The 23,879-nt window shown below is 42.6% G+C and overlaps 2 long non-coding RNA genes across 4 annotated transcripts in view; one reads left to right on the top strand and one right to left on the bottom strand.

The window, feature by feature from the left end:
- Nucleotides 1–23,879, bottom strand: part of LOC308474876 — a 72,031-nt gene that overhangs the window by 18,777 nt on the left and 29,375 nt on the right. The window contains exons 8-12 of the long non-coding RNA XR_013984985.1: nucleotides 11,168–11,287; nucleotides 6,285–6,413; nucleotides 5,683–5,896; nucleotides 3,993–4,152; nucleotides 3,155–3,264 (exon numbers count right to left, since the gene is read on the bottom strand). This is a non-coding gene — a long non-coding RNA (uncharacterized lncRNA). The remainder of the gene's footprint in view (nucleotides 1–3,154; nucleotides 3,265–3,992; nucleotides 4,153–5,682; nucleotides 5,897–6,284; nucleotides 6,414–11,167; nucleotides 11,288–23,879) is intronic.
- Nucleotides 4,131–11,011, top strand: LOC308474893. Of its 3 annotated transcripts, XR_013985009.1 has the most exons (4): nucleotides 4,148–4,250; nucleotides 6,340–6,544; nucleotides 8,952–9,130; nucleotides 10,454–11,011. It is a non-coding gene; the product is annotated as an uncharacterized lncRNA (long non-coding RNA). The 3 variants fall into 3 exon arrangements; XR_013985010.1 differs by lacking the exons at nucleotides 8,952–9,130; nucleotides 10,454–11,011 and adding an exon at nucleotides 7,965–8,915 and having other exon boundaries at nucleotides 4,131–4,236; XR_013985011.1 differs by lacking the exons at nucleotides 8,952–9,130; nucleotides 10,454–11,011 and adding an exon at nucleotides 7,965–8,915.

Below are 23,879 nucleotides of genomic sequence, written 5' to 3'. Positions count from 1 at the left end.
GTAAGCAGCCAAAATGCATAAAAGGAGACCTCTGCCAACAGTTTTGCTACTCTTGGGAAGACAGACTTAAGAATCCTTTGCCTGTAGGCCATAGTTTATGTTACATTAAAAGCACTTCCAACATTATTTTCAGAGCAATAAGGAAAACGTATTTTCCAGATGTGCCATGACAGGTTGGATTTACACCATCTTTGGAACTGGTACAAATGTATAATGTATGTGAAGTGTCAATTATTTTTCTGCCATGATTTTGGTTTGTTACTTTTTATGGAAAGGGGATCTTCGTCAACAAGATGTGTTCCACTTTACCAGTTGTGCACTAAAGACACATGCCAGCTGGATGATAGCACTGAAAAGCGGTTGTTTCCACATGACAACTGATTAGATCCAATGCCCATTCAACTGTGTCAAGTTCCATTCCATCCTTTTTCAACACAGTGGTCTCAGGCCTGTAAAACTCCTCATATGGCAGCAAGAGGTTATGTTTATTTCATAAAATTTATACACTGGTTGATTGTTTGTTTGGGGGGGACGACTCAAAGTGGATTTTAAATACAGTGGTACCTTGGTTGTCAAACGCCTTGGTTGTCAAACAAATCAGCCCCCAAACGCCACAAACCTGGAAGTGACTGTTCTGGTTTGCGAATGTGCTTTGAAAGCCGAACAACCAACATGGTTTACACAGCTTCCAATTGGCTGCAGGAAGCTCCTGCAGCCAATCAGAAGCCATGCCTTGGTTTTTGAACTGTTCCAGGAGTCAAACGAACTTCCAGAATGGATTAAATTTGAGAACCAAGGTACCACTGTCCATGTACATGGGGCAGAGGGTTGCGTGTCGAGGTCCCCAAGCCACCCCCCAAATAACTCACAACGCACACTTAATTTTTGTTTAAGGTTTTTGGCATAATTTTGGCCACAACTTTATTTAAATACAAAACCGTGAGTGGTTGTTTAGGCATTGGTTAAGACTATCTGTCCCCCCGCCTGGGGACAGAACTGACTTCCGGGCACCACCGAAAGACAGTGCAGGAAAACAAGTCGGGGAGTAATGGAGCTGAGTCACAGACCCTCAATTCTCATCCGCATGCTCCCCGAAGGCTTGCCGGCCCTAGTCCCATTCCAGGGATTGGACGAAAAGATGGCAAGCCCCAGGATTCCTTTAACGGAATTCCCTTTCCGCAGCAACCATGGAGGGGCAGGCCCAGCCTATCCTAACCCCTCCTCCACCAATTTATAACCAATGCCTAACCGCAACCTTACAAGTTGTGACGATTTGCTACGCAGTAGGCAAAAACCAAATGGCCCAGCCAATCAGCCAGATGGACAAAATTCCTACCAGGCCCCTGCCCCAACGGCAGACGACCCCATGACAGGCATAGCAAGGTCAATGCAACAACCCCTTACTCAAGGGTGGGTGGGCGGGTGATCCGTTGCACGCAGCAAAGAGAAAGCTCCAGGCTGCGTGCAGAGTATTTAAACATTTTACCCCTTCCACCAAAATTGCAACATAACTTTTACCCCAGCAACCCAGTGAACCAATCACTGCCCCAGGCCATCTTTAGAGACCCTGTCTGGTAACAGAGGGGTGGCTCAGCAGACCCCACCGCAACACGTGCTCTCCATGAAGGAGAACACGCTTTCCGTCCATTATCATTAGTTCTTCTCACACCAATTTGCCGCAGACAAGTATTCAGAAGAATTTGACATTTCACTTGGCACTAGTGGAGATAGGAGGTGACAACTTGTGTTTTCAATTCTGAAAACCACCTATGGGGGGGACTGAATTGAGAGGGGCACAGGAAGTGTGCACAGATTCTACTGATATAAATGAGTCCGTTTACACCAGCCTTCCTCAGTCAGGTGCACTCCAGATGTTTTGGACAACTTCCATCAGCATGGCCAATGGCAAATGATGATGGGAGTTGTAGTCCTGCGTCTAAAAGCACCAGGTTAGGAAAAGCTGGTATACCTACCAGACATGATTCTTTGTATAGGAAAGGGAAATCTGGCTCAGGAAATAAGTATAATATTTTGTGTTAGCATTTGGTAGGGTTGCCATTCAAACAGTGAAAATCTGGACAGAAAAGTTGTTGCGGTATTCCAGATATTTCTGGGAAATTCCAGCCATATGGTAACCCTACATTTGGATTGTGATGGTCTTCCCCACCAAAGAGATTTTCAAAGATTAAGTTCAAAATAAACATTTTATGTAATTCAGAAGACACATGCCAGTATTACATACTGTATTTTTTTAACCTAAAAGGAGCTTACAGAAAGGAATTTGTCTGTCCTTTTTTCTCTCTCCCTTTAATTAGCAATATAATTAATTTGAATAGTTCATTCTCAAGGAGGATGTACTGAATTGTGAGCAAACCTAAGTGAATGTTTACTAGATAACATGCATTAAACAAGCCATGAACAATAGCTTCATGAACAATAGCACAAAAACATTATGGAATTCTGCAGTGTGGAGTAATGCAGCTGTCCAAAAATAAAAATAAAAGACTCAAAATTGCTTGAAATTTGGAGTTATCACAATTTAGTAGCCACAAAATAGTGAGGGATGTTGTTTTGTTTGTTACTATGTTATTTATTTCTGTGTTTTTATATTGTAAACCACCTGTGACTCTCAGATGAAGGGCAGTACAGTGGTACCTCAGGTTAAGTACTTAATTTGTTCCGGAGGTCTGTTCTTAACTTGAAACTGTTTTTAACCTGAAGCACCACTTTAACTAATGGGGCCTCCTGCTGCCGCCACGCTGCTGGAGCACGATTTCTGTTCTCATCCTGAAGCAAAGTTCTTAACCTGAGGTACTATTTCTGGGTTAGCAGAGTATGTAACCTGAAGCGTATGTAACCTGAAGCGTATGTAACCCGAGGTACCACTGTACAGAAATTTAATTGTTATTACTAATAATAAAGTAAGGTTTTCAGTGGCAATCAGGCAAATGGGTACCACTATGGGCACAATTTAAGTATGTGCCAGCAATATACATACATGGTGATGAGCATAATTTTCTTATTTATACCCTGCCTATCTGGCTGGGTTGCCCCATCCACCCTGCCCATCTGGCTGGGTTGCCCCATCCACACTTCCAAAACATATAAAAACATAATGGTAGCAATATTCAGGTATTATATCAAGGTTTCTAACCTTTCGTGGCCAGTGGGCACATTTGGAACTTTGATGGCTGCCATGGGAGTGTAGCATAACACAAAATGGTTACCATGGGAATGTGGGGCAACACAAAATGGCTTCCACACCTAAAGGAGCAGAAAAAGAGATAGGACCACAAATTAGTGTGGGCACATGCAACAGGGAAAAGGTGCCTACATCAGCCAATGCAACATTCAAAAAGAGAAGCTCTGTGTACCTCTTCTTTGTTCAGAACAGAAGAGAGAGTGTCCACTGAATATGCTGGCATCCACTGAAATGTGGGCTTATTTAAGAGAGTGTTTTATGTACAAAAGGGTGAGCCAGTGCAAACAGGAACTGCACAGGAAGAGCAAAGAATCTTTAACACAATGTAGATTTTTGAGGGGATACGTAATTAGACATTTCTCAGGCACCACAGGAGATACCAGCAGGCACCCTGGCACCATGCTGGCGGACCCTACATTAAGTTCTCTGTGCTGAAATAAAGCTGCATGGGGGAAAGGGGGGGTGGACGCCACTGCCAATGTCCTCCTCCCCACCAGCTTCACTTCCCGTTGTGTAAAAGAGGCATCTAAGAACATTAAGCATTTCCAATAGAAGCCTGTGTGCTGATGCATTCAACTGAATGCAGTTTGAAGACTCTTTCAGAGTCAAAGGTGAAGCCACCAGTTACAGGGGAACCCCCATGCCACCCTCAGTGAGTTTGATTTAACACAGATAACCATGCATAAATATGGCTGTAGAGAATATACTGTATTCAATACAGGAACCATTGTCTATCAGATGGGTCAAGCTGAAAGGCTTAGAATGATGCAGTTATAATATAGCACCAAACCTGAGCATGAAGAAGGGTGAGAAATTAGTCTTGAATGTAGCAGCAGGGGTCCATCTGTTCAATTTCTGACGTATTATTTATCATACTAAAGTAGGTCATTTTTAATCATGCTTCTCCATTCCTTCTGGCTCACAGGAATATACATCATGCCTTCTCCTTGCTAAGAAAAAGAAGAAAAATCAATAAAGGCTGAGTAAAATTTAAATCGGGACGTTCCAGTTTGACACACACAAGAGAACTGAAGGTCTAAGAGTGCCAGTATTGTCAGTATAAAAGCATTCCTGATAGGTCTGGGCATACAACTCTAAGTGCAACTCTAAGGAGCTCAAGCTGGGATTTTCTGCTTTTGCCATGACCCTGCTGCCCTTTGCTTCTGGCTGAATTTAAAAGCAAACCTACCAGATTTGCACTTTATGAAACAATATGCAAACTTAAAAAAAACACCGACCATCGTTCGCAATTCACACCTCAGAATTTTGCAGTGCAGTTCTATGTTCAAGTAACCTGTACAAAAATACATATACTAGGGTAAAGTGTGCATAAAAATGCATATATCAGTGATAAAACATACAAAGGTGTCTTATATTACGGGAAATTGTTTTGCAAAACATGTTTATTAGGCAAAATTTCCTAGAAAAATGTCTGTATAGGGAGAAATTTGCACTAAATTGGTGATGAATTTCCATGAGCACTTAAAGCAATCTGATGTATCCTATTGCCCAGGGATGCCCTTTCAGGGGCCACGGGATTGTAATCTAAACGGTTTGTGTTTTGTTTTCTGGTTTATGTAGCCCTGACGAAAATAACCTATGTATTTTATTTTATACACCATGAGCTTTGGAATAATTCCTTCTTGTTGAAAATTGTTTAAACAACATCAACATCTCTGGCAACACTTGCTGCAGATGTATGTAGTGACAACAGCTGAAGATCTGAGAAAACCACATTGTATATTCTAAAGCAGGGGTCAGCAAACTTTTTCAGCAGGGGGCCATTCCACTGTCCCTCAGACCTTGTAGGGGGCCAGACTATATTTTTTTTTGGGGGGGGATGAACGAATTCCTATGCCCCACAAATAACCCAGAGACGCATTTTAAATAAAAGCACACATTCTACTCATGAAAAAACACTCTGATTCCTGTACCATCCACAGGCCGGATTTAGAAGGCGATTGGGCCGGATCTGGCCCCCGGACCTTAGTTTGCCTACCCATGTTCTGATCAATACAAACCAAAACACTACACTTGCAGAGGTTTCCTGTTTTGCTCATCTGAAGGCAAAAGCTCCTTCAACTGCATGTCTGAGCTCATGATGGAGGATGGTGAAGCTATTGCCTTGGTCCAACAAGTGAAACACATGTGTTTACCAGAACTAGAAAGACCTGAGCCAGGAGGCAGAAGCCCCACTAAAATCACCTTCAAAACCACATGTGGATGCACGAGTGGACTGAATCCAGTTCTTTGCCTGAACTGATTATTGATGCTCTTCAAAACCATTTGATAAGGCCTCATGTTTGCACTCTCATTTTCACCTTTTAGACCCTTGTTCCCACGCCCTGAGAGACACATCCGCAGCACCTGTTTGCGCATGATCTTCCCTCTGCTGTACGGGAGCCACAGTTCATTGCTTATTTACATACACCCCACAGAGATGCTTTCATCAAACCCAAAACACACACACACAACCATGCCTGCTGTTGTGTATCTCCACTTCCACATGCAAAATGGGTGCTATCAGAAACAGGTCTTAAATTCCAAGTCCCTGAGTGGGTCAGCTGCAGTCAAATGCTGGGTTTACATCCAGACGCAGCGGATGTTGCACAGTTCCCCTTTGCTTCTCTTGCCCAAGATGCTCTTGGCAGAAAGATGGGCCTCAGGTGGGCAACCGGGATGAGCACTGATTAGCTGGAAGAGGTAAAGAGATTTATACATCCAATATAACGAAACCTGTATGATCCTGTATAACTTGCCCGTTGCTAATCTCCTTCCAACTGTGCTTTGGCACGGAACACCAAGCCTACTCCAGCCCAATATGCAGCTCTGTATATTTCTCTGGTAATTAACCTTGACAATTTGAAGTGTACAGCTTCAGCCTGGGTATCATGCTCGTTCCTACCCTCTGCTGCTAAAATAAAATTATATCTTTGCTCATCCATTCATTTTACATGTAGAAAGACAGATGGTTGCTCTGGATTGTTCTGTGCTGCAACAGATGCCGTAATTGAAGGCTGGGAAACTCTGCCAAATTAATTAGATACCCTTACCAATTTGGATGGAAAGGAAAGTGCATTACCATTCTGCGCTGTAGAGCTTCTGACACATTGGGGTTATCTTTGTTGAATTTGCAGGTTTCCTTGGGAACTCTTCCCATTGTTCAAGCTGGGACTAGAACTGCTTGCATCACTGAGGGATTTGCCAGGTGCTGAACGGTGAAGACGCAAGAGCAGCAAAACGAAGGAGAAGGGAGAATTGGAGGACAAAAGCAGAAATGTATCCAAGTGTTTATAGAAAAGTCAGTGTATCCTCACTTCCATTCACCCATTAAAAAATCAGGTAAGGAAATGGACCATTGTTATTCTAATGAGCAAAATGCCCTTCTCAGTATGATGGACAGGGAGGATGTGAGGAACTGGGTATTACATGGACCCCTAAGTGTGCACACATGTATAGAGGGTTTCTCTGCAATCCTTAAAAAGGAAGCAACACCCAAAGGTGGCTTCAATTCAGATCCTGTTCAGTGCACGGTGCTATGCAAAAAAATAAATAAACTCAGTCAAAGTGGCCTAATAAGCAAGACCGTCATAGAAGAGAGAGAAAGCTGACTTAGAATGGAGCATCAACTTTTATTTTACCCTCAAACCAAGGGGAGAAGAGGAAACAATAAAGAAAAAAACATGGTCTTCTTGAATAAAAAGAGTCCTGTTGGATCAGATCAATGGCCCAACTAGTCCAGCATCCTCTTCTTGCAGTGGCCAAGCAAACTGCCTCCAACAATGGAAGGACAACATAGTCGTTTTGGTTTGTAGCCATATGCTAGCTCACCCTGCCATCTCTGAGAAACGTATTACTGAAATAATTTTATCAAAGAAAACCAGTTATTTATTAAAATATTTATATGCTGCTGCATCATAAAAAATAATAATAATCACAGGGGTTTACAATATAAAACAAAAACCAGACAGTAAAGCCATAAAAGTTAAAAACAAGTTAAAAGCAATAATAAATAAAAATACATCTATAGACAATTGTGGGGATGTACTCTTAATGGCCTGCCTAGGGCTGGCAGAATAGAAAAGTTATCAGCAGGTGTTTAAAAGGTGGCACAGAAGGAGCCAATGAGTATCTATTGGCAGAGTCTTCCACAGCTGATAACATGAAAAGCTTGGTTTATCACTGTTGTTGGTTGACAACACCAATTCAGGGAACCATCAGAAAAAGTGCCGATAATTCATGAAACGAAACAACTTTTTTCAAACAAAGACGCAATTCATATGAGATTGAGAAACATTACAACTTGAACCTGGCTTTAAGCATTGCTGAGTTCAAGCTGCATCGATTCAGAATATGACTAGGCCAAGCTGATTCCATTCCACTTTCTAAGAAACAAATACCCCTCTCTTATTATCACTTATTACTCTCGTACGGGACTGCTTTGACACACAGGAGCTGGCAGAAGGGAAATGACACAGCAGTTTGAAGGATAGCTATTGCACTAATGGCAAGACTGGAGGCTTCTCAGCACTGGCATACTTGAACAAGAACTAGTATTAAGGGACAAACTTCACCTATTTCAGGATATGTGTGATTCTTCTTAAAGGCAGCCATGTGGTGAAGGGCCATTTGGATCAGGGCAGGCAATTTACCAGGGCAAAACTTCTCCCTCCCAGTGCTGCTGTGAGCTGCATTCTTTCATAATACATGCTATGGCTCTGATCTCAAACACATTGCTTCAAAAAGGTGCGTTTGCTTTTAGGGAAAGGAGGAGACATCGGGAGATCCAGGCATGGAGCTTAGTAGTTTGAGCCAAAGACAGTTGTACACAGGACCATAATGACATGAAGTAGGATACCCAGAATTTTAAGGGAAGGATCCAGGTTTGATGCCTTATGACAAACATTGGAGAGCTACTGCTAGCCACTGTAAGGAACAGTGGGCCAACTCTGGATGGAGAAGTTTCCTATGCTTAGGCCGTGGCAGGTCTACTTATTACCAGTGCCACTTAACTCAAAACAATACGTGGCAATGTTATGTGTGAAGACTTCCAGATGGGTCCCACCAGTTGTTTTGACTGCTTTCATACCTCTAGCAGCTACTACTAGGAGTGCCTGGTGGAGAATGTCTACATGAAGTGGGTCCAATTTGCAGCATATAAAACCTTCATGGGAACCAGTCACCATACAGAGGTTGTTTCAAGTGGTGTTCAAGAGTCAGAGAACGGTGGCTGATGATGTTTATAGGCACAATATGTGCTTCCGCCAAAGCTTTCTGTTTTCCACAGACTAATGACTTATTGGTCCAAAATGCCTTTAACTATTAGCATCAGATGCATGCTTCTACAACAGAGTATAGTGTCATTTTAATAAATCTCCTCACATAAGAAAGTACATTTTAGGCAAGTTTGGGTCATTTTGTCTCAAGTTCTTTGCAGGGCTTTTTTCCCCCTCATAGAAAGGGACTAGAAAGGGTGCAAGAGAAACTTAATAGCAAGAGACAGCCCTGTCACAAAAATTAGTCACTCTGCAAGGGTGGTTTTCTCCCCATTCTGTCGCCATGCCAGATAGATATAGAAAACAGCATGTAAGAAGAATTCGGTCAAACTTTTGACTGTTGTAACTTTAGGTTAGCTTTTTTTCTAATAAGTTTCATACAGGTTTTTGAAGCCCTATGTTTAAACTACCCTATCAAATTTGCGGTGTTTCTTAGAATGGGGAGAAAGAACATAAATGATTGTGTCTTGTAGGAATGTAGGACTGCTCAAGTCGTGGAAAGCATGCCATGGAGAAAGCAACGGAAGGTTTTTGTGTGCACCTAGAAGGAGCCTAAGGTTGTTCACCTCAAGATAGATTTCTGCCTCTGTTTTCTTGTGGTGGTCACCCGGATCATGGCCCAGCTGAGGGTGAACACCAGTAACTGACAAAGGTACATATATTAATACAGTGGTACCTCGGGTTACATACGCTTCAGGTTACAGACTCCGCCAACCCAGAAATAGTACCTCGGGTTAAGAACTTTGCTTCAGGGTGAGAACAGAAACCGTGCTCCAGCGGTGCGGCGGCAGCAGGAGGCCCCATTAGCTAAAGTGGTCTTCAGGTTAAGAACAGTTTCAGGTTAAGAACAGACCTCCAGAAAGAATTAAGTTCTTAACCCGAGGTACCACTGTATAGCAGAGAAAAGTTTAAGATTGCTCTGTCAACTAAAAATTACCATTCTAATTTCATTGTTCTCTGGTCATGCCTCTGTGTCAGATTTTTACCAACATTCCATCACGTTGGGGGGTGGGGTGAGGGAGAGTGAGTGTTTTCTTGTTATTGAGCTTTATTCAAAGCTATACTTAAAAGCCTTTAATACAGACACAAGAGAGCTTGCTAATACACAATTCAACTGAAAGGGAACCAATTTAAAGGAATGAACATGTGCATTGCTACTGCTTATTCCTCCTCCCCATCACTTATAAATGCTGATATATTTGTGCAGAGGCTTACACTGCCGTGTTTGCAGATCACTCAGCATGCCAGACTATAAATTCATTATGTACACCATTTGCCACAATGATTTTGCAGGGGCAAAAAATTGTTTGCATGAACTTTTCTGGTCCAGGTTATTTCTTTGTGGTCCTGAGCTGTAGTTGCCCATATAAAAGTTGCCAGAGGTTCTGCTCTTGTCCAAACCCACTTCATTTTGCTCTAACATTGAAGATAAACTGTGTAAAACTGTAGATGAAGTTATGTGCTCTACAATGATCATAAAAGCATGAACATTTCTTTGATTGTAGGGTTGTCAGTCTCTACTACCATATGTTTACTGGTCTCATGAGGCAAAAAACAGACAACAGATTCACAATTAGGTGGAAACTTTTCCTTAAAATATTTAAAACTGGAGAAGAATAGTTATTACTAACTAAAACAATTACACTCATGAGAAGGGTTGCTACTTGAGGGTCAATTTCCAAATCTATAGTTCCATATGCTCCGCATATTCCGTTTGAGATAGAACAGCACTTGGGGAAGCGTTAAATCAGCTGGATAAATTATTGCTGAATTTCACTTGAGTGTACATAGCTTCTGCTTCTCTTTTCTTTGCTTAATTCCTCAGCACTAAAGTGTATTTGTGCTGACATATTTTGCAAAATGAAAATGTAGGATACATTCTCCACAGCCAGGGCCGGATTTACGTATAAGCTAAACAAGTTTGCTTCCTTCCTTCCTTCCTTCCTTCCTTCCTCCCTTCCTCCCTCCCTCATAGCATACATGATGCTGCTTTCATCATCAGCTGGCTCCACAACCATCCACAATTGCTCTGCTTATGATCTGGCCTGGAATCTTACACTGGAATAATCATATGCCACATGATCTATGATATCATACATTACAAATACACCACAGTTTGCTATGCCCTTCATTGTAAGGAAACCACACCTGAGGTATGTGCTGCCACCCCTGAAACCTCTCACCACTCAGGGACTGTGGGTGTAGGAATGCTTCTTTGTGGGCATTCTAGGTGTAGTCTAAAACAGCACCTAACAGAGCTCAATTGGCATGTCCTTTTCCACATTCCAGGTTTAGACTATAACTTAACGCAAATACTGCCAATGGCTACAACATCAGCCAACTTCACATCCTTGCTTTGTTTATCTCCTAGTATGATGAACACTTTTGGATAATGTAAAACCTTGTGCACTATTTTGTAACATTTTGGGTAGCAAATAATAATGGCATTGCTCTAATGTGAATTTTGGAATTTCTTTGGTGGTTGGTTACAGTCATATTAAAACAAACATAAATAATAAAACCAACGACTTGAAAATATTTTCCTGCATATCTCTAGGGCTTCCCCATCCTCTGCTTCCATCGACAGGGACCCATGTCTCCTCTTCCCTGGGCCTATTTGGTGTCCAATGCATCTGCACATGACAGCCACTCTGTAACATCCCTTGGGTGAGGTCAATATGAAGCTTACCTATCGTTTGTAGTCCACCCCTTGGTTCTGATCTTCAGGGAATACTCAGGAGACTCTGGTACCTTTGCACAAACACAAGCTTTTGAGGAACCATGTGACACAGTGCCTCAGCTCTAAGGCCTGCACCAAACGAAAGAAAAAGAGAAACCTCTCAAAAACTAACAGTCCCTCTTAAAGCTCTAACACATCCACACGGTATATTTAAAGCACTATGGTACTACTTTAAACCATCATGCCTTCCCCCCAAGAATCCCAGGAGTTTGTGAAGAGTACTGAGAGTTTTTAAGGGACCCCTGTTCCCCCAGGCCAGCCCAAGAAACCTTGGCACCTGAGCCGAACCAACAAATGTGTACCCCCATCCCCAGCCTGGCCATGCAACCTGCCATTTTGTACAGCACCATGCACTCACCAGTCCTCGGTCAGCATGGCTAATGGTCAGGGATGAGATGACACTGAAAAGTCAGTGTGGTGTAATGGTTAGAGTGGCAGACTAGGGCCTGGGAGACCAGAGTTCAAATCCCCACTCATTTTAATGTTTGATGTATTATTATGTTTTTATACATGCTGGAAGCCAGAGTAGCTGGGATAACCTAGTCATATGGGTAGGGTGTAAATAAAGGAGTTGTTATGGAATAGGATGTCCCCATTTTCATTGGATAAATGCTGGAGGGTATGCTAGCTCTGTACTCCCAAGCCCCTCAGGAAGAAATTGCTACCCTCATTTTATTCCATAAAATACGGTACATTTGTCAAAAAGTAAAACCCTTTCCTCAACACTTTTTAAGAATTCTGGTTACATAACAGGTGTTTGTGTGAAGTGTGACGGAGTAACGGATAAATATGTGGCAAATGTAGGAAGTGTCGTATGGAAATTCCTGCTTTCGTTTTATCCTATACTCTGCTCTGGATAAGGTGGATCTAATTTTTATGAGTGCTGAATGAATACGCTGTCTTCTGCTTCAGTGCAGGGAATCTCTTTCCCCCCCTGCTAGTTAAAGACTTCTTGCACTTTAAATAAATCAGAGTAACTGCATAGGTTTGATGTGCACGATTTTCTGTGAAATATTTATTTGGTGGGTAGCAGAAGAGAATTAGGGGAACATGTTAAGTGGATGGGTTTTTATACTGAAACGTCCTTTTTTAAAAAAGGTACCGTGAAGTGAGAGTGCTTGAAGTTTTAAAGATTCTGAAATATTTGATAAGGCTCTCAAGAACTTGCAACCATTATATTAATCTTTGTTATCAGTGGCACTTAGGTTCTCCTCCATTCACTCAAGAGTATCTTAAACAAACAGGTTTTGGCAGGGGACAAAACCAAAGCAAAAGTGTCAGACACATTTGGTGGTGCGGAGCATGATCAATGTAACCCAGCCAAGTGAAGCACTTTAACACCCCATTGATTTCAGTGGAAAAGTTAAGTACGTACTTAAATCTCTCTCCCCCCTCCCTTTGAAATCGAAAGAGTTCATCTCTGCCTGGTTTCTGCCCAAAAAGGTTCGTTTAATTCTTTTCTTCACTGAGGTGAGAGCTGTTGATGCAATTGAACTTAACTGATGTGGCTTGTATTAAATAAACACAATCCCCTTAAAACAGAATGGCTCCATCTCATTACAAGCACTTACATTTATCACAGATTCAATACCTACCTTGCCCACATAGTCTAAATGATATCAAGCTGGTTACTGCTTCATTATCCAATAGGCACACTATGCATGGGCTTAGGGCGGAGAGACAGAGAGAGATTGATTTTGGAAAGAATTTGACATTTGATTTTTTTTTTTAAAAAAGCATCAAAGTAGATATCAAGGGAGAAGTCAGAAATTTGTTGGACTTGCTTACTAAACTTGCTTACACACTACATTTTTCTGTTCTCTGTTTATTACTTATCCCCATCTAAATTAGTGGGCATCTAGCGCATGTTGCATAGGGATGCGGGTGGCGCTGTGGGTTAAACCACAGAGCCTAGGACTTGCCGATCAGAAGGTCGGCGGTTCAAATCCCCGTGACGGGGTGAGTTCCCGTTGCTTGGTCCCTGCTCCTGCCAACCTAGCAGTTGGAAAGCACGTCAAAGTGCAAGTAGATAAATAGGTACCGCTCTGGCGGAAAGGTAAACGGCGTTTCCGTGCGCTGCTCTGGTTCGCCAGAAGTGGCTTAGTCATGCTGGCCACATGACCCAGAAGCTGTACGCCGGCTCCCTCAGCCAATAAAGCGAGATGAGCACCACAACCCCAGAGCCGGTCACAACTGGACCTAATGGTCAGGGGTCCCTTTACCTTTACCTTTAGTGCATGTTGCACATGATCTATATGGATGTGCATTTCAGAATACATGTAAGTTTTGTGTCATTAAAAAAAAGTAACATTTCATACTATGACTTAGTATTGTTTTTATTTTGAATTACATTTAGGGAGGCCCCATGTTTTTAGTGCTTACAGCTTCTAAAGGTCTCAGTCCAGCTCTGCAGGTGGTGAGCTAACAGTTAACTCTTGGCAATTAGGAATAAAACATAACAGAGATTGCTGCAGTAGCTTGCTCTACAGGAAGAGGGATGGATGTGCTGAGGTGGAGTAACAGTATCACTGCCATCAGAAGTGGCTCACTAAGGAGGGCATATCCACTTCACCAGTCTCCTGCCAACTGAATCACAGTTACTTACTGTGAGAGGGAGGGGCAAACAGGTAGTGAGCTCAGCATGGTGCAAAAACACTGGTGGAGCCAATCCAGTGCTCCTCATGCCCTGTTTGCACCATGCTGACCTCCTCACAATCTTACCACTCCGCTTCCCTGTAAGCTACAGAAACCCACCAGTCTGAACCTAGCCGAGCAGCTCTGCCCCACCTTGCAAACCACTTCTGACTACCATGCCATTGGGCCTTGAGGAAGAGAGAAAACATACCAAGAAGAGTTTGGATTTGATATCCCGCCTTATCACTACCCGAAGGAGTCTCAAAGCAGCTAACATTCTCCTTTCCCTTCCTCCCCCACAACAAACACTCTGTGAGGTGAGTGGGGCTGAGAGACTTCAGAGAAGTGTGACTGGCCCAAGGTCACCCAGCAGCTGCATGTGGAGGAGCGGAGACGCGAACCCGGTTCCCCAGATTACGAGTCTACCACTATTAACCACTACACCACACTGGCTCTCAACAAGCCAGTGAACAGGTGGCGGCGGCTCTCGCTGTTCTTTGTCTTCACCTTCATCACCACAAGAGGGGCCCAGAATGGCAGGAAAAGACAACTGTTTAACAGATCAGAAATGATTAAGATCTTGGGAAATGTAGTAAGTTCTTTTAAAAAATCATCATCATCATCAGACTTTGTGTTTGCAAAATGATGAACTTGGACATACTTGTGTTGTTACCAACTGAACTTGCAGATGATGGTTCTTTCCACTGAGTAAGTAGGGGTGAAAGTAGTGGTGGTGCTTTTTAGTTACAGGACACATGATTGGCTGGTGCACAGGTGGCTAAATAGAATAGTGAATTTCATACTATTAGGGTAGGGAAGGAGTGTCTGTTATGAAAGATATACCTGAGTGAACAACTACGACAACAAAGGAGATGACATTCTCTTAGGAAGCCATACTGTATTGATCAAACGGAAGCTATTTGATCTGCATCTAAATGGCCAGCGCATTGCAGGAAATAAGAAAATGCAGAATAGTTGAATAATCAATGTGACTGAAATTGACAAGCAGCAGGATTCTGTAATACACGCTGTCCTCAAGAGGAAAATGTGCATATGGCTTTCCTGAATCTCATTATAATTTATGTATTTTCAAGATATAAAAATTGATGAAATACATTTATTTAAATCCCTGGAAAGAAATAATGGGTAATACTGAAAATGAATTCCAGGAGGCAAATTTACCCCCAGGGGATAATAAAATGATTGAAGTTCAAACCATTAGAAACACGATCCTCATGAAGTGCCCCCTTTTCCTTATATAAGATACTGGGTTCTTTTGCCTGATTAATTCTGCAGGGAAGGGGAGGAGAGTTTTCCCATCACTCTGCAGAGCCTTGGCAGCAAATTGCTGAAAGAAGTGAGCCAAGTGGCTGTGCATTAAGAATGCACAGCATGTGCCATTGTGGTGTACACTGTCATGTTCGAAGTGGAGAGAGAGAGAGAGAGTCATGATTCTATACATGAGGAAGCTACAATTAACCACATAGTAAACTCAATGGCCCATACAGAAGCAAATACCCCCTCCCCACAATGCAATTTCACAATGGAGCATTCACATTAATAAAGATGAACGACATTTGTCATTTTTGTTGGGACTGGCTTGCAATCCAGCAGACCCCAGGTCAGATCAGCCCATCCCCACCGCCAGAATGCCCTGCTTTAGAGCTTTCCATGGAGTCCTGCTGGCAAAAAGATTGGTGGGCATCACAATAAACGCTGCACCAGCATCCCATGGTGGATCAGGGGGTTGGATTGTATCCTAAGCAAGGCAGAGTGTGAAGCTTGAGCCTTCCATCTTTCTAAAATGATAGTAAACGAAGAGAGGTGAAGTCTAATTTCATGTGCATGAAAAAGCCTCTCTTCTCTTATCCGCTAGCCAGGACATTGCAATCTACAAGATAGATAGGCCATCTTAGGGTGCCATCTCCCTCAGAGGAGCGAGGGGTGATGGCCTGGTAAGAGAGTCTTCTCCTTCATGTCTCCCAAACTGTGAAACTTCCCTCTTAATTGAGGATGTATCTCTTCACCTTGGTCTGTGACAGTTGAACGCAGGGCAATGCAACCATGTGAGTATGTCATATATAGGTTTGCACACAGAGAAACATGGCACATTGCCATACACATCCTGTATCAGATGAACTCTACATCTTATTTGCTGCTTTAGTGCACAACCTGTAACTCATCAAGCTTGATGAGCCCAGCCATGTATGGCAATCCACCAGAGAATCTATCAACCTCTTTTTGCTGCCCAGTAAAGATTGCAAAATAAAAGGATTTTCAAACACTGGCAAACCACCCAGTACAGCACTGGTATGCTGCAGTTGTCTCGATAGGCCTGTCTTATGGCATCTGCATCAACAGCCCACACAGCCTACCTCTTGCTCAGGGGCCATTATATCATTGCAGCCCATGATGTGGCAGAACTGCCAAGATAACAGCAGCCTGTTATATATATTTTTCTCAAAAGCCATTTCATTCCTCCTCCCCCACCACCTCCACTTCAGAGAAGACGCTTTGCCACCATTTCCCACTCATTTCACCCTTTGAATCTTGGATTCATTATAACATTACATCTCAGATGAAATTCAGAAAGGTTAAAGGCATTGATTAAGGAGGTGATTATGCATTTAGGTTTCAGGAAGGGGAGAATCAGACTACACAATCCTGAGGGTACATTAACCTTTGAGATCTTCAACTATTGTACGGCTGGCAATACCAAATCCTCTCATGAAAATGTCAGCAAAACACATGGCCTCGCTTGGCTGTTCATTTGCTTGATAGAAATGTGGTAATGAACAAAAGGTGGCCATAAAACAGGAAAAGAGAGCCTGAAATCAATCTCTCTCAGCTTAGATTAAGGTCCTGTCAGCGAATCCTCTAGCACAGATGGCCAAGAGGCTCACTTGTTGAAAAATGAAAGGAGACAGAGGATTAACCCTCAGCTATCTGAATGCCAAACATTAAGCTAATTAATGCTGGGAGGACTAGAGTTCTGTATTGATGCTGAGGAGGGGCAGCGGGGGTCTAAGCGCATGAGGCGGCAGAGAAGAAATGGCCAAATGAACAACAGGCAGAGGTGCTGCAAAGGGCTGTTCATCTGTTGCTGCATATTTCCCATGACTGCTACAGCACCTCGCCATCTCAAGTGTACACATCAGTCCCAACAGCTGGCAAGTCATATTCTCTCCTGTAATTCTCTGATAAACGTGTCTGTATACATATCTCATTCTGGCCCTGCATCTGAAGTATCTGTTGGACTTCAGGTCACGCAGCTGGCTTACAGGGCAATATTGACAAATGATTCAGTTTTTCTATTAGTTTTAATTGTCATGAAATAGAAATATAATAAATCAAATCAATGATGATTTCCTTGGAAATGTTCCTTAGTGAAGGCTTTGAGAACTCTTTGAAAACAAACTTCCCAGACTCGAGAACAACAGAATTGGTTCTCTAGATGTCATGTACCCTAAGGCTCCCTTAGCTGTTGCTTTTTTCCCCCAGGCCAGCTCCTTCAAAGCACACAAGGCACACAAGGTAATTGCACAACCTGCTCCGACTCTCTCTCCTTCCACTGTGAATATGGCAGACATGGGAAATGGCTCACTGTGCCGGGGTGGCACAGTAGTCCTCACAGAGAGAGAAGAAAGGGTGCAAACAGAAGCTGCCTTCATAGGCTCTGCTCAGTGCTGGATTTACGTATAAGATAAACAAGCTATAGCTTAAGGCCCCACTCTCTTGGGGGCCCCCCAAAAAAATCACTATTAATATAAAGGTAAAGGGACCGACTCTGGGGTTGCAGTGCTCATCTCGATTTATTGGCCGAGGGAGCTTCCGGGTCATGTGGCCAGCATGACTAAACCGCTTCTGGTGAAACCAGAGCAGCGCAGGGAAACGCCATTTACCTTCCCACTATTTATCTACTTGCACTTTGAGGTGCTTTCGAACTGCTAGGTTGGCAGGAGCAGGGACTGAGCAGCGGGCGCTCACCCCGTCGCAGGGATTTGAAGCGCCGACCTTCTGATCGGCAAGTCCTAGGCTCTGTGGTTTAACCCACAGTGCCACCCGCATCCCTTATACTATTAATATACTACTTCTTAATTGTATTTCACTTCCACAATTACTGTGATAAAATACATATTTGTTATGTGCAAATGGCTTTAGATACCTATTACAGTGGTACCTCGGGTTAAGAACTTAATTCGTTCTGGAGGTCCGTTCTTAACCTGAAACTGTTCTTAACCTGAAGCACCACTTTAGCTAATGGGGCCTCCCGCTGCCGCCATGCCGCCGGAGCATGATTTATGTTCTCATCCTGAAGCAAAGTTCTTAACCTAAGGTACTATTTCTGGGTTAGTGGAGTCTGTAACCTGAAGCATATGTAACCCGAGGTACCACTGTAAGTCCATAAATTATCATATAGCATATATTCAACACAAAAAACAGCGACAATTTGTTGTTGACAAAGGACAGCTGGACATAATAAAGGGCCCCATTACCTTCAGTAGCTTAGAGCCTCATCAAACCTAAATCCGGCCCTGGCTCTGCTACATGGACTCCACATGACAAAAGGATAAAGGTTTACCCAGTCACATGGAAGAGCCTCCAGCAATACAACTGATTGTCCACTCAGTCCTTCTCCCAACACATGGAGACAGAGCCCAGTTAGTGGACGCAACATCGGGAGCAAGGCTTTACTACACTTTGATTCAGTGGATCCCCTTTACACTTAAGTTAAAGCATGAAGTGAACTAGGCAAGCATTCCAAAGTGGAAGAGAAGTGGTTGAAACAAACCTCCACAGACATAGACTGTGCTGTGGCATATCAACTGAGCCCCACCCCCCGCTTGCACACCAACACAGCCCGTTTTTCACACATTGTGGGCCAAAGAAAGTCTGAACACAGCAGAAACTTTAGACAAGGGGGGGGGGCTCATTCACAACAGTTGCACAAATATGCTGACAGGAATCGTTGCCATGCTATTCTGATCCCCTTTGCAGCAATAATACACTTATTATCACTACAGCAAATGTAATTTGAGAGCCAGATTTGAAAGACGGAGCTTCCTGTTTGTTTTGCTCACCCTACTTGGTGGTTTGGTTGATTTATTTAAAATTTTCCTTTAAAAAAATTATACATCAACTTGGTCGGATTTCAGTAGGGAGATGTTGACCTGTTCTAGAGGTTTGTAATAAATGCCAGTCTTAACTTGCCAGCTGGAGATATATATATATATATATATTACACACACACACACACACACACACACACACACACATATTATATATATATAATATTCTGGGATGCTTTCCCTTCCTTTTGAAATTTTATTTGCTTTGTTTTGGCTGCTATTTTGTTGTTGATGTTGTTGTTGAGTTGCTAGTTGTTGACTCTGAATTATTTTCACTTCCCTCTGATCCTCTGGAGTAACATCAGTTGACTGCCATGACAGCTACTTTAAATGAGGGCAGAGCCAGTTAGCAAACACAGCTGCTGGAGGGAATGGTTAGGTGACTGTACCCAGCTGCTGAAGGCTTCAGCAAGCTATGCCAACAGAAGGTTTTTGATTTTAAGCAAGTGGGCACCTTATGGAATACATTTGCATGCTGTTAGCTCCAACTGCAATGAATTCCCATTTGACAAATGAATAGTAACCAATAACCAAGTCCAAATATTATAATTGGATTGGAACAAATTCAGATCCCGTGACACACTCGCTTATTCAATGTACTGCTGATGGCAAATCCTGTGACACTCGCAGCCTTGTTGTGCTCTGCAACAAAGTTTTGCCTCTAGACCAGAATGGGGAACCTGAGGCTCGGAGTGGCCCCCAGGTCTCTAGGTCTAATTCTTGGGACTCTCTGTAAGTCAAAAACTCTCACCAGCCCCACTTTATGCCCTTCTTGAATGCTTTTGGCTGGGGAAACACAGCCAGATGGGTGGGGTATAAATAATAAATTTGTTTTTTATTATTATTATTATTATTATTATTATTATTATTATTTTGCCTGGCTGGAATGTGCCTTGAATTCTGATCATGTTCACTGCTTGTCTTGATGCAGAAACCAGATTTACTATGCAAAGGTAGACTTTGCATTTGTTGTTGCAGGTTGTGGAAGGCGGTTCTATAAGACTTTTGGAATAAGGTTTGCCGTTTTTGGCATAAGATTTGTAGACATGATGCTATATACCCCTCTTAAACAATATTGAACATCCATGTACTTTTCTCCCCATTTTTGAAAATAACTTCCCTCATGACGAGTGAAATTGTGAACAATTAATAAAGAAAAATGGCAGGGCCTCTGGAGACCAAATAAAATTGGTTTGTGGTCTGAATTAGGAAAATCCCAATAATATTCATTTTAATATATTCTATGGTTTTCAGCTATGTAGGTATAATTATTTTCCAGTAGGTTCATCTGCCACAGGCCTGATAATGATCAGTTGCTGTTTGTTCTACTCAGATAAGATCCTTAACATAACAGTGAACTGCAGAAAGAAAAATGGGAGACATTGTTCTTTAAGTCTGGGACCTTACTCAGGAGTAGACAAATTCCAAGGAATTCCATTTACAATGACCTTGTCTGCTGAAATATATGGCTTTTTCTTTCACTGATAGGGAAGGTGGGCAGGCATGTGGGGTTAAGAACATAGCACCCAGTGACACGAGCCAAATCACTTCGGCAAAGATGTCTAGTCTGGGTATCTTTTCCAGGAATTGCTTTTAGAACAGCAGGAGGAAGTGAAATATTATCAGATAGCCAGAAGCAGTGCTCTTACTTGAGCCCTCAATGCTGCCATCTTCCCACCAAGGCCTTCTATTCTCAGACATGCCTCTCATGGACTCAGTGATTTCTGGAACACTTTACAGTGGTACCTCGGGTTAAGTACTTAATTCGTTCTGGAGGTCCGTTCTTAACCTGAAACTGTTCTTAACCTGAAGCACCACTTTAGCTAATGGGGCCTCCTGCTGCCGCCGCACCGCCGGAGCACGATTTCTGTTCTCATCCTCAAGCAAAGTTCTTAACCTGAGGTAATATTTCTGGGTTAGCGGAGTCTGTAACCTGAAGCGTATGTAACCTGAGGTACCACGGTATATACAGAAACACAAGGGTAAGTGCATGACTACAAAGAAATCCCAGAATTAAAAAATCCACCTCATTAAAAAGATGTCCACGTCCCCAAGATAGTCCTTGAGCCAGATTCAGCCACCCAGCCCTGCTAGCAGAAACCAGTACAATGGCTCCCACTCGTTCAGTGGGGCTTTCCCCACCCTCTCCTCTCCATGTGCACCCTATGCCTCCCCATGAAGACCCCTCATGGAAGGAGGGGGGAGATGATTCCATCAGACAAACCAGAAAGAATTCCACGCCTTATTTTTAAAGTCTTCCCACCACTTGTCACCAAAATGCCTTTCTCCATCTAATTATTCACTTTGATCCATACAGCGTATGGCTTTTACATTGACACGGATTGGGAACATGGGGCCCTTCAGATGTTGTTGAATTTTGCCTCCCTGCTTTTTAGCTGTTCTGGCCAAGGCTGAGTGCAACAGTCTCTGGTGAGCTAAATGGCCCCCACTCCTGCTTTAGGAGAACCTTGTACTGCAAAATATTCTATGCCAGATCCCGACACCTGACCAGTAGCCACAGGGCTATAGCATGCTTCAGCTAGATGAGGTTGCTTCACAGAAATCCACTCATTCACTGAGCACTGAGGGAATGAAAAGGAGGGTGGATGGGCTCCATTTGCAGGGATATTGACCAAAAAGCTAGATGAGATGATGAATGGGAAAAAGGAATGAAATGCACCACATTGTAAATTGATTGGATGATACTACCATGCTGTATGATCATCAATAAGACATATAAATCGTTGGTAATATTTTAAGAGGCAGCAAAGTCACTCAGTAATACTTGGCTTTACCTCTCAAAGGTAAACGTTTGCTTTCATAATGAAGAAATTACAGTGTACACCCTCCAGCATGTGACAGACGAAATTACACACATTTGTTTAAGATCACTATAAACGATGAATTTGTATTATAGAAACGAATGAGCAAGCATGACCTGCCAAAAACATTTAAAGCACAATCCTAGGTGTGTTTACTCTGAAATAAATCCCACTAAAGTCAGTGAGATCTACTACCCTCAGCAAGTAATGAGTATGAAACTGCAATCTTAAAACGTTCACCTGAAAACCTATTTTTATCTACATTCCTTGTGTCATTAGCAATGGAAATTCTTGCTGTATGTTCCAGATTTTACAGGCTTAAGCCTTACCACCCCACAATGAAACCATTCAGTTTAATCCTCACTTACAGCTGCAAAAATGGAAGTTTGAGAGGCCTTAAAGAATCCCTTGGCAGAAGTAGAAGAACTCACGTTTCCCCAGTTTGTAATTTTGTGATTAACTGAAGCCCTGCTCTGTCGTTTCAAGATGGCTGCTGTATTACAACAGTGCCAGTTCCCCTCAGTACCAAGAGCCTCACTATTTCAAGCATCATTTTGCACTGGCATTTTCCCATCACAAGAGGTACTGACTTTAAATGCAGAATGATGATTAAAGCAGCAATTCACCACAGCTAGAGGTAAAAGTAAATATTATGCTTTAAAATCATTTTCTGATGGAGGTAGTAATTAGGTGCCAACCATTCTGTCAACAAACTGAACCTCATTAGTACGAGAAACTCTCCAAGTTCCCTCCACCCCAACCCAATCTACTTCTCCTGAAGTAAACTCATTAGTGTTATCAACTGAAGGCCTGTAAATCTAACACCCTGTAACAGGAAAATAACGGAATTAAAGTGTTTGCTCTTCACTGAAGAATGGACAGATTTAAAATAAGAATGCCAAACACCTGTCATGTGCAAAGCACAGGGGGAGAATGATGTCACAAATGACATATCTCTTCATGTCAGTGTGACTTCCACATCAATTTTTTCTCATGAGATACTGAAAATGGGAAGCTGTCAGAGAGAGTGGGGCAGAGATCTACATTATTGCTCTTCTTGTGCCAACTATGAAGATTTTTGGCACTGCAGATAAATCATCAACATTATTTCTCTGATTTAGAAAGAGACTTTTAGAGTAAGAAAGGTATCAAAGTCTGGTTTCAGAGCGTTCTTCTAAGAAAGCAAAAACACAAAGATTAAGCAAAGTGAGGGAGGTGCGCTTGAAGTTTTGTAAATCAAGCAAAGGACTCTCATAAGACATTACCCGGTTGATTTAAGGGGTGACTCAACATTGCTTACAGGGTTCCAAAATGTGCATGGAGCCTCTATGGATACAAGAACCTCTCCACTTCAGAATGGGTAGAGGGCAATCAGAACAGCAACTGTGCCAGAGTTGGACAGACCCACCTTCCCCACAGCGTCTCCTTGCACTTGTAATCATTAATACTGATTGGCATGGGTGGCTTGACAAAACCTGCAGTAATGACTCCATGCTTGAAATAGACTCCGAACACCAGTTTTCCAGGACTTCTATCTCCTGGACTACCCTGGCTATCCAGCTGCTTTACACAGTGTCCCAAAGACCATTTCTGATGTTGCCTCAAGACAAGAGGTGCCCATACCAGAACACACAGATGTGCTCATTTTTTATTACTTTTCTAAGGTACATCTCTGCAGCTTACACAGATCACAGGCCAACTGACATATAGTTTCCAAACCCCGTGTCCTGGCCCAATAAGATCTGTACTACAAGAGGCATTCAGTTTATGATAGACTGTCCCCATCTCATCCCCAATTTCAGAGCACATCACGAACCTTTTGCAGTGTATCTTTTGGGTTACTCCTCCTTTCTGTCTTAATAGTTATTGTTTATGCCTGTTCTCAGAGGCAAAACAACTTTCGAATGTATTTTTTTTGCAGCTTCATAACAATATCTTTATGCTTGCATGATGGTTGAGTTTATGCATGATTGGATGGCATTATAGTGTACATTATCTGGGCTGGAAAATGAGTGGGGTGGGAGAAGAGTGTCTAGACCTAATTGCTGTCTGTTCTTTCAGTAAAGCACCTTAAGA

The sequence above is a fragment of the Podarcis pityusensis genome (genome assembly GCF_964106645.2).
Source record: "Podarcis pityusensis genome assembly, chromosome: 4".
Classification (NCBI taxonomy): domain Eukaryota; kingdom Metazoa; phylum Chordata; class Lepidosauria; order Squamata; family Lacertidae; genus Podarcis; species Podarcis pityusensis.
Note: the sequence above shows the minus strand (reverse complement) of the source record. Positions and strands in the feature narration are given on the sequence as shown.